Below are 8,290 nucleotides of genomic sequence, written 5' to 3'. Positions count from 1 at the left end.
TTATCTATTCTTGTCTTTTGAGGTCTGGAATTCAAGGTTATAATCACAGAGATCACTCTTAAAAAGGAGGAATAAGGGTCATGTGCCTATTGTTTACCATCTGCCTGGGGAGTGGGACACCTCAGCACAAGGTCTGCCTGCTTCCAGAAGGGACTGAACTTCCATTGCCACATCCCTGCAGTGTCCTAGCTTTCAGGCTGATGAGCTTTGCACAACAGATTAAACAGTGGAGGAAAATCACTCAGAGCAAATCCGCCAGCACCTCATTCCTGCTTAAAAGGCCCATCCCTGGCCAAAGACGGGGTTTCTATCACATTTTCCTTTTCTGCACAAGTATTGTATTTCTGCCTGCACAGTTTTGCACCTATTTTAACAGTCGAGGCATATCATGCTTATATGCTAACTATTTGATAGCCTGAGAGCTGGAGTACCACTTTGGGCTCCCAGTCCCACCAGTCTGTGTCAGGCTTGGAAATCACGTGGTGATGAGAATGGAGCCTACAGGTAACACATGTGAGTGACCGGTGAGTTCTCTATTGATCTTAGGCACCTGTGAAGACCACCTGTGGCTGAGGACAAGACAGCTGGGGTTGGCATCTAGAACCTAAATCCTATGTGATTTAGGAGGGGTGAAAGCCTGAAGTTAAGCCCCACAGGTCTTAACTCCACCTCTCAGCCAGGGAAGCTCATTGATGCATTTCTCTCTCTTACTGTTCTTGGTGAGAAGATGGCTCTGAGAATGGCTCTTGGACTGAGCCCAGAGGTTGACATGGTCACAAGAGGAGTTGATGGATGGATTCCAACCAGACTCAAAGTAGATCTGGAGAGGCTCGGTTTTGCCAATATTTTAGTGGCTCTGGGCATACAGAGGGAAGCATTTAAGTGTCCAAGCAGCCTGATATTTAGAGATTGTTGAGCCACACAGCATAGCATCGGGACTATCTCAGAGAAATGCCCGAATGAGCCCTGAGCATGTCAGCCCTATAGGCAGAAGCCGTCTAGCTGCATTAATCGAGTATGGCACTCAAACTTGTCAGCTCTTCCAGGAAAGACCTATGACCCTAATCTAGCTTCATATGCTCTTTCTCCTCACCTCTCTCCAGCCTCAGTTGCCTTCAAGAGGTGCATTGGAAACCACTTGGCAGCAGATTGCTGTTATACTGCTGTACTTGACTGTGTTCCTCAGCTCAGGTTATGCTGCAGGGATTAGGTCTGCATGGAGAGCTGCATCAGCTTGTGGACTCCAACAGGTGCTTTAAAATGATATAAATCCACATTTGGATTGCTGAAGCTTGTGAAAACTCAGGTTCTGGCCTGCCTGTGCTAGGCTGGACCTTGAATGTGTGAGATGTAACCAGTATTTATGGGTTCCTTGTCACGCCTTGCTTGTGGGCCATTCAGTCCCAGAAACTGCATTTACATACCAAATGATAGTGTTCACTTCTCCAACCAAATTGCTTCAGTGATTTAGGATTGCAGGATAATTCAGGTTGGAAGGGACCTCTGGAGATCTTGTGCTCCACACAGAGTCAATATGACTTAAATGTCCAACTTGACTTTCAGAAGTTTTCCCAAGCTGCAGTTCCTCTGGAGGAGGGTAGAGAGGTTGCAATGGCAATTGAGGTATTTAAGATCACAGCCCTGGAGCTCTGTGAGCAGCTCTGAGGAGCTCTTTGGTGGGCAAAATCCGTCAAGACCACTTGGTCTACGAGGTGGTGGCAATCCATTACTTTTCCATTCCACAAAGGATTAAAAAATTAATATGCTTTCAAATAGCCCCATCCAACCTTTCCTTTCAGCTCCATAGCCCAAAACTGGAACAAGAGGGACTGTTGTATCCTATTGTATCCCTGTTCACCAGCACTCTTACAGACTCTTCAAAATGAAGTCATCATAAAATGCTTTTTTGGCTTCAGTTTAGTGCCCAGCCTGCGAGTAATCCTGTGGGACCTGGTGAGGCAGTTCCTCTGCTCAGAAAAGGGCTGGATGGTCCCAGATGCAAGTTGCCTAGAAGAGCAACATCAGCAAGGCTGCATCTGTCGGCGTCTTGTTGCTTTTCATCATCTCATTTTTATGAGCAAAATCAGAGTGGAAAAATCTGTTTCAGCACAGAGCATGCGAGAGATGTGTCACAACCTCGCACTTGTTTGTTGAGGGAAATAGTTTTGGGTTTATATAGAGTGCAACAAAAGCCAAACTGAAGGCAGTGGCTGCCTCTATCCCTTCATTTTGGCCTGTAAAAATTCTCTAGAGAAAGTTGCTGTTTGACATTCTTCTGCACGGCGACCGGGTGACATTTTCTCCAGCGAGCAGCCTTTGGGAAGGCTGCAGAGGAGAGCTGGCCGATCAGCTCCGGTGTCCGTCTCCCTCTCGTGGTGTATCTCCACCACAACCATATATGAAAATCAGAGCAAATAATCAGCTATCCGTTTTAGAGGGCTCACAAGCACCAGTTCCCTAGTTCTGGCTCCCTGTGCTCTAGTCATATGTAAGGCTCTGGATACACCTGCTGACACAAACTCCCCAAAGAGGTAGTTCTCATAATGCACTCATGTCGCTTCTGTCCCCTGCCCACCAGCTCTGAAGACCCACTGTCCCTTCTCACCAGCCCGAGGGCTCCAGGCTGCACCTTCTCATTCCGTGAAGCTGCAAGATATCTGATATCTGCTGATATCCGGAAATCCAGTTACTGAGTAAGAGCCATAGTCTCTGCCTCCTGGGGCAGGAGTGGGGCAGGCATGTATGAAGTGGGGAATGGAAATGGTTTATGGCACAAAGCTGGGAGTAGATAAGCTTTAAACCATCACAGAAATTAGATGCCAGCATTACTCAGAATTTCAAACACTTTTCTTGCAGATTGATGCTTTGAATGCTAGTACACCAGATCAGCAAAGAGCTCATCTCCTATTTGCAGATTTTTCAAGGTTTTTATTTAAAATTGCTGCTAGCAAGAGTGAAGAATGTGAATATGTTACCTTCTTAAGAGTAATATGGCTTAGGACAGACTGGCTCTCCTGAGGGCTACCAGCTGGATGCCTGCTGGAATCAATATGCCAGATGGGATGTATCTTTAAATCTCATTATGGGCAGCACCTAGGGCCTGAACCTTCTCCCTGTCTCAGCCACAGCTTGTGGGTGGCAGTTCCCCAGGGAGCTGTGCCTCGGTGCATCTAGGCAAAGGCAGTAGTCGGGAATTAATTTGTCACTGGGAACAGTCTAGCCCTGAGGCCAACTGGCAAGGAAGAACCTGTGTCCAGGTTTAGCATTAAACTCTCTCACACTTGAAACGGGGGCAGCCACATTCAAGCTGCTTAGTGTGGCTGGTTCTTGGCCAGGCTAATTCTAGCGTTGTTCAGGAGTGTGCTAGTTGGCCAAGGCCAAGGCCAACGCGTGCCAAGGACTACACTAGGGACTCACAAGCATACGAGGTGATGTGCACTGTCCCGTTTACTGGTATGGATGTAGCTATGGTGTCCAGCACAGGAGAAGTCTCAGAGGCTTGAAGAAAAATCAGGGAGTCATGAAATACAGGTCCAAGAAAGGCAGAGTCCTTTCTGGCTAGGTCCCCTTGTTTGGATTTGTTTTCCATCTTTCCAGCTAGCACTGTCTCTTCCCCGTCATCCAATTTCAGTTTAGCAGAGTTTAATTTCCTTCCCCCTTCTCCTGCCCGCGTTGTGGGGACTGGAGTCTCACCCAGAACATGAGTGCTTTCAAGGAAATAAACCGTTCTCCCAGAGCAGCACATTGTAGGAAACAAATGTGCTAGGCCTCAGCAAAGAGGAGAACACTGCAGCAGTCCTCAAAAGAAATTGTTTCAGCATATAAATCCCAGTGATTACTATTGTCTTTCCAAGGAGGTCTTAGTGGAAGTGCAAGGCGATGTACATAGCATGGGTTAGAGCTCTAAACAAGACAAAGAAGACTGGTAGCTTCCAGAGATGAACCAGCAGACAGCAGAAACAATGGAAAATACTAATCAGTGGAATAGGTAGCGATGCTGTTACGGTGGCTGTGGATGCTTGAAGGGTTTTTGTGAGCAGTACTGCACAGCAGAATTTTTATGCATGCACACAAGCACTATCAAATCCATTTGCAAGAAAGATTCACATTTTGTAGTAGGGAAGAGAAAAAAAAATCACATCTGCTCGATAATTCTTTTTTTTTTTCTTTTTTCTTTTTCTTTTTTTTTCCCTGGGAATGAAAAATTCCCTGAATGGGATTTAATTCACACAAGTGAAATAAACTCACACAGCTACAGTAAGAAACCATAGTGGGCTGATAGTCTGTCATCATATTTGCTTTTCTGGGTTTCTCCACAGCCAGAAAGCAGGCTGCTTGGCTTCTGCCTAAGCGGTTTTGCAGAACGGAAATTTGTGGATGACAAGCAACAGAGCTATCACCAATTAGCTGAAAGGAGGGAAGTGCAGAGAACCAAGGTCAGGTACAGACTAGGGAGCCCTGAACTGAGGGGGAAAAAAAAGACTCCAGGTTATTTTAGTTGCACAGTTCAAGGGTGTCCCTATGTCTCTCTCCCTGCCTTTTGCAATTCAGTGCACAGCATAATTTGATTTGCAGCTGCTGCAATGTGCTGAGCAGTCTGCACACCTGCAGTGCCTCTGCATTTTGGGTGGTCGAGATGGTTGTGTTCATAAGGGCTCCCATTTGTATTTGGTGCTTCATGCGTGTTGTATCGTGTGAAGCTGCCCCAGGTCCTTTCCAAGCCCAACTATGCTGTGATTTCAGGAGCACAGATTTTGGCCTGCCTGAGCAATTTAGGTGAAGGGCTGTCCCCGGAGAAGGATGTGAGGATGCGGCTCCATGGCAATGTAAGCCGCTGAATGTACTGATGGACTTGGGGGTGCTCAGGAGCTGCTGAGCTGCAATCAGATACAAACTCCCTGCTCAATCCCAGGGGGACATTGTGGTGGAAGAAACCTTTGCTTCCCAGAGAGCTATCCCTGGTTTTCTCAACCAACCACTGGGATGTGTGAATTCCAGCTGTGGCAACAGCTGCAGGAGTTTGCAAAAGACCCCCCTGAGAACTGCAGAATCAAATGCAACCAAGTGTTCATTTCCTATTTGAACTCCTTTTTCTATCTTCCAAATTAAAATGCACCCTTCTATTTACAGGGGAGTGAGAGGACAGTATTTAGCACAAAAATCTCACTCTTAAAATAATGATATTTCTCTTACCCTAGCAAATGCAATCTGTAAAAGGCTGAGTGAGCCTCAGGTGTTAGGGAATATCATTGCAGATTGGAGATAGGTGGCCTTTAGAAAGCACAGAGCAACTTTCCAGCAAATGGAAATTTTAGGAGATTATCTTATTTGAACACACTAGAAAGTTTGGGATTTTTTTTCAGTGTGTTGAGCCCCTGCACTGCTGATGTACCTAGAAGAAGCGCTCTGGAGCTGAGCCCCTCCGAAGCAGAAAGCTCGTCCCAAGACTTTGGACGTTGCTCTCAGGATGCTGGCTGACTGGGGCCTGGTGAGGACGCCTGCTGTCAGTATCTGCTGAGTTCACGCTCTTACCTACACAGAGGCCCCAGTTTGTAGTTACAGGTATGGGAAGAAGAGCTGTTCAATCTGCAGAGGGGCTTTGTGAGATTGCGTGAGAAGATGAAAATAGTTATTTTAAGCTCAGAAACCTTCAAGCTATGAATGGTGCCCAGGTTCCTGTAAGAGAGGAGCGGAAGAAAGGACACAAGATGCTTTTCATGCCTTCCATGCACTGGGTGGATAGATGAGTCTGGCAGTATGAGAGAGGAAGCAAACAACCAGCCAGCTCATGCAGTCTGTAACAGTGGACTTTAACCCATCACTTTGGGCTTGTCTGACTTTTGCTTTTCATACAACCCTCCACCTGCTTCTTACCATCACTGTATGAAAGTACAGCACAGGTTTTTCTAGCCCTACAGCTTTGGGTAGCCTTCCTGAGCTGAGAGGTGTCACCATCTCCTATCATGGTCTCCCTGCATGCAACTGTTTCTGTCAGCCCTAGACTCACTACTAGAGGAAGGGATGGCTGGGTGGTAGGTTTTAATCTGGTATGAGAATAACCTCCAGCATCTCATGGCATCCTTCAGGCTGCTTCCCCCATCCTCTGCCTGTCTCCTTTGAACTCCCACCAGAAGACTTGGTATTTCTTCTTGCCCGTCATGCTTGGCCACCTTTTCCCTTTGTTGTCACTTATTGTTTTTTCCTCATTTGCATTACTTCATTTTGACCAGGGTTCACCTGGGCACCTGGCTCCAAAAGGGAGTGGTGCGTTTGCTCTTTTGCAGAGCTGTGGAGGCCCCCTGAGAGAGGAGGGTCTGTGATACTGGAGGCAAAGGCAGCAAGTCTTTCTAGCTGAAGATGCCAAGTGACAGCCAATGGGTACCTCAGTCTAGATCTGATCTCTTGATGAGACAGAAGATTTTACGTCCTACCTTTGTAGCCTTTATATTTTCCTAGCTGAACAAGGATCAGTTAAATCCTTGTGCTTCTCTTCAGATAATTTCTCTGAATGCATCTGCTGTTACATTTCACCATTAAGCAATTATCTGGGATTCCCCTCTTGGAAAACTACTCCTATTCACAGCAGGTTGCTGTACTATTATACAAAGAATAATACAGCTTCTTGCCAGCTTGTAATGAATAGTTTTTGAACAGCCTGGGATAGAAACCATGTGTAAGTGCTGCTGTTCTCTCCTGAATGCCTCTTAGTCACTTCTGAATGCAGTAGGATGTGTGTTTGGGTGATGTTCAGCTGACTAAATGTAGATAGCTACTTTTGGCTCCCTTTATTCATGGCACCCTAAAGCAAGTCTGACAAACTGTGCCTTAAAAGTGCTTATTTCAGCTATTCCTCAGCTGTTAGAGGAGCTTTGCAGAACTCAGAAATTCTGTGTCTGGGTACAAAAACATGGCCAGCAGCCCAAATCAAACCTCAGTGACTCAGGCCAGCACCAGATGAGCACTTTTCAAGTTTTAAAGTGCTGTTTTTGACCTTTAAAGCCCTCACACCCCAGCACTGATACTCCATTTCTCAGCTAATGCTGAGCTGATGCTGCTCTGTGCTTGGTAGATATGTCTCCATGGTAGGCTAGGCTTTGACCCAAATAGTTAGTTCCTACCTTGACTGATTTATAAAAGCAATTTTCTTATACATTGGTAGGGTGAACTTGAGTAAGCACAAGTCCTTATGGTTGGGTGTTTAACAGACTTTGTCACACCAGATCGAGCTCCGAGTGAGTTTTAGGCCTGTCCAAGGGTTATAACTTCTGTTACTAGAATTTCTTTCTGAGGGTTGGGCAGACGAAACACACTCCAGTTGGGCCTTTGGCAGATTTTAGATGACTGTGCTGAGCGTGGGTTGCGGCCACTCTGAATCAAGGAAAAGATGCTGCCCAGACTTCAGAGAAACTTCCTACAGTACCCAGAAGGATGCAAATATATCTTTAAACATACACTCTCTAATAGTCTTTGGCTAGATTTCCCCCCCCCCCCCCCCCCCCGTCAGCTCTTTTCAAACCTCTGGCACTTCTAACTTGTCAAACTCTTCCTAAGGCTAGTTAACAATTTCAGTCTAACAAACCTCTGAGACCTGGCTTCAGCTGAACTTCCTGATGAAAGCAAAAATGAAGCAAACATTTGAGCCCTTGCAAGCTATAAACTATTTCCTAGAGTGCCACCCTATTTTAAGAGCTCATGTTTAACTTATATCTTGCTGTAAGTTAGAAACAAAAATGAGTAGAATGCGAAAAGTAGGTGTTCTCAGCTGGAATACGGGCTTTGCAGGGTGCTGAGGAAGGGCTGGAGTGCTGGAGCTTGCACACTTGACCTGTGATAGCGGATCAAATTACAGCTCTAATTGCAGATCTAATTACCTGGGCCTTGACCAGAGGCCCAAATGTTTTGCAGCCCAAACACCCTTTGGAAAGGGCCATCAGAAGAAAAGGAAAGGAACCACATAGGAAAAATGTTGCACCAGCAACTGTGAAATATCACATCTGGGGTGGATGGCACCATAGTACCACTAACCTCTGTTAGAACTAAAAGCCAGTGAAAAGGCAAATTTCTTCCCTCCACATTTTCTCATCAGTGCAGCTGTGCTAATTGGTTATGAAGCGTGATTAACTGATAAATCATTTGGGAGTTATCAATACCCTGAGCTGGGAGGTTGCCTGCCCTTCCCTCTCTTATTCCTGTAGGAGGGTTTGCCACTGATTTTATTGACAGGAACACTTGTGACAACGTGAGAAGAGCTGGGAACATTGCCTTGAAAGGGAAAGGAGGTGTTAAGGAT

The sequence above is a fragment of the Rhea pennata genome, chromosome Z (assembly GCF_028389875.1).
Source record: "Rhea pennata isolate bPtePen1 chromosome Z, bPtePen1.pri, whole genome shotgun sequence".
NCBI classification, from domain to species: Eukaryota; Metazoa; Chordata; class Aves; order Rheiformes; family Rheidae; genus Rhea; species Rhea pennata.
This window is presented reverse-complemented; position numbering follows the sequence as displayed.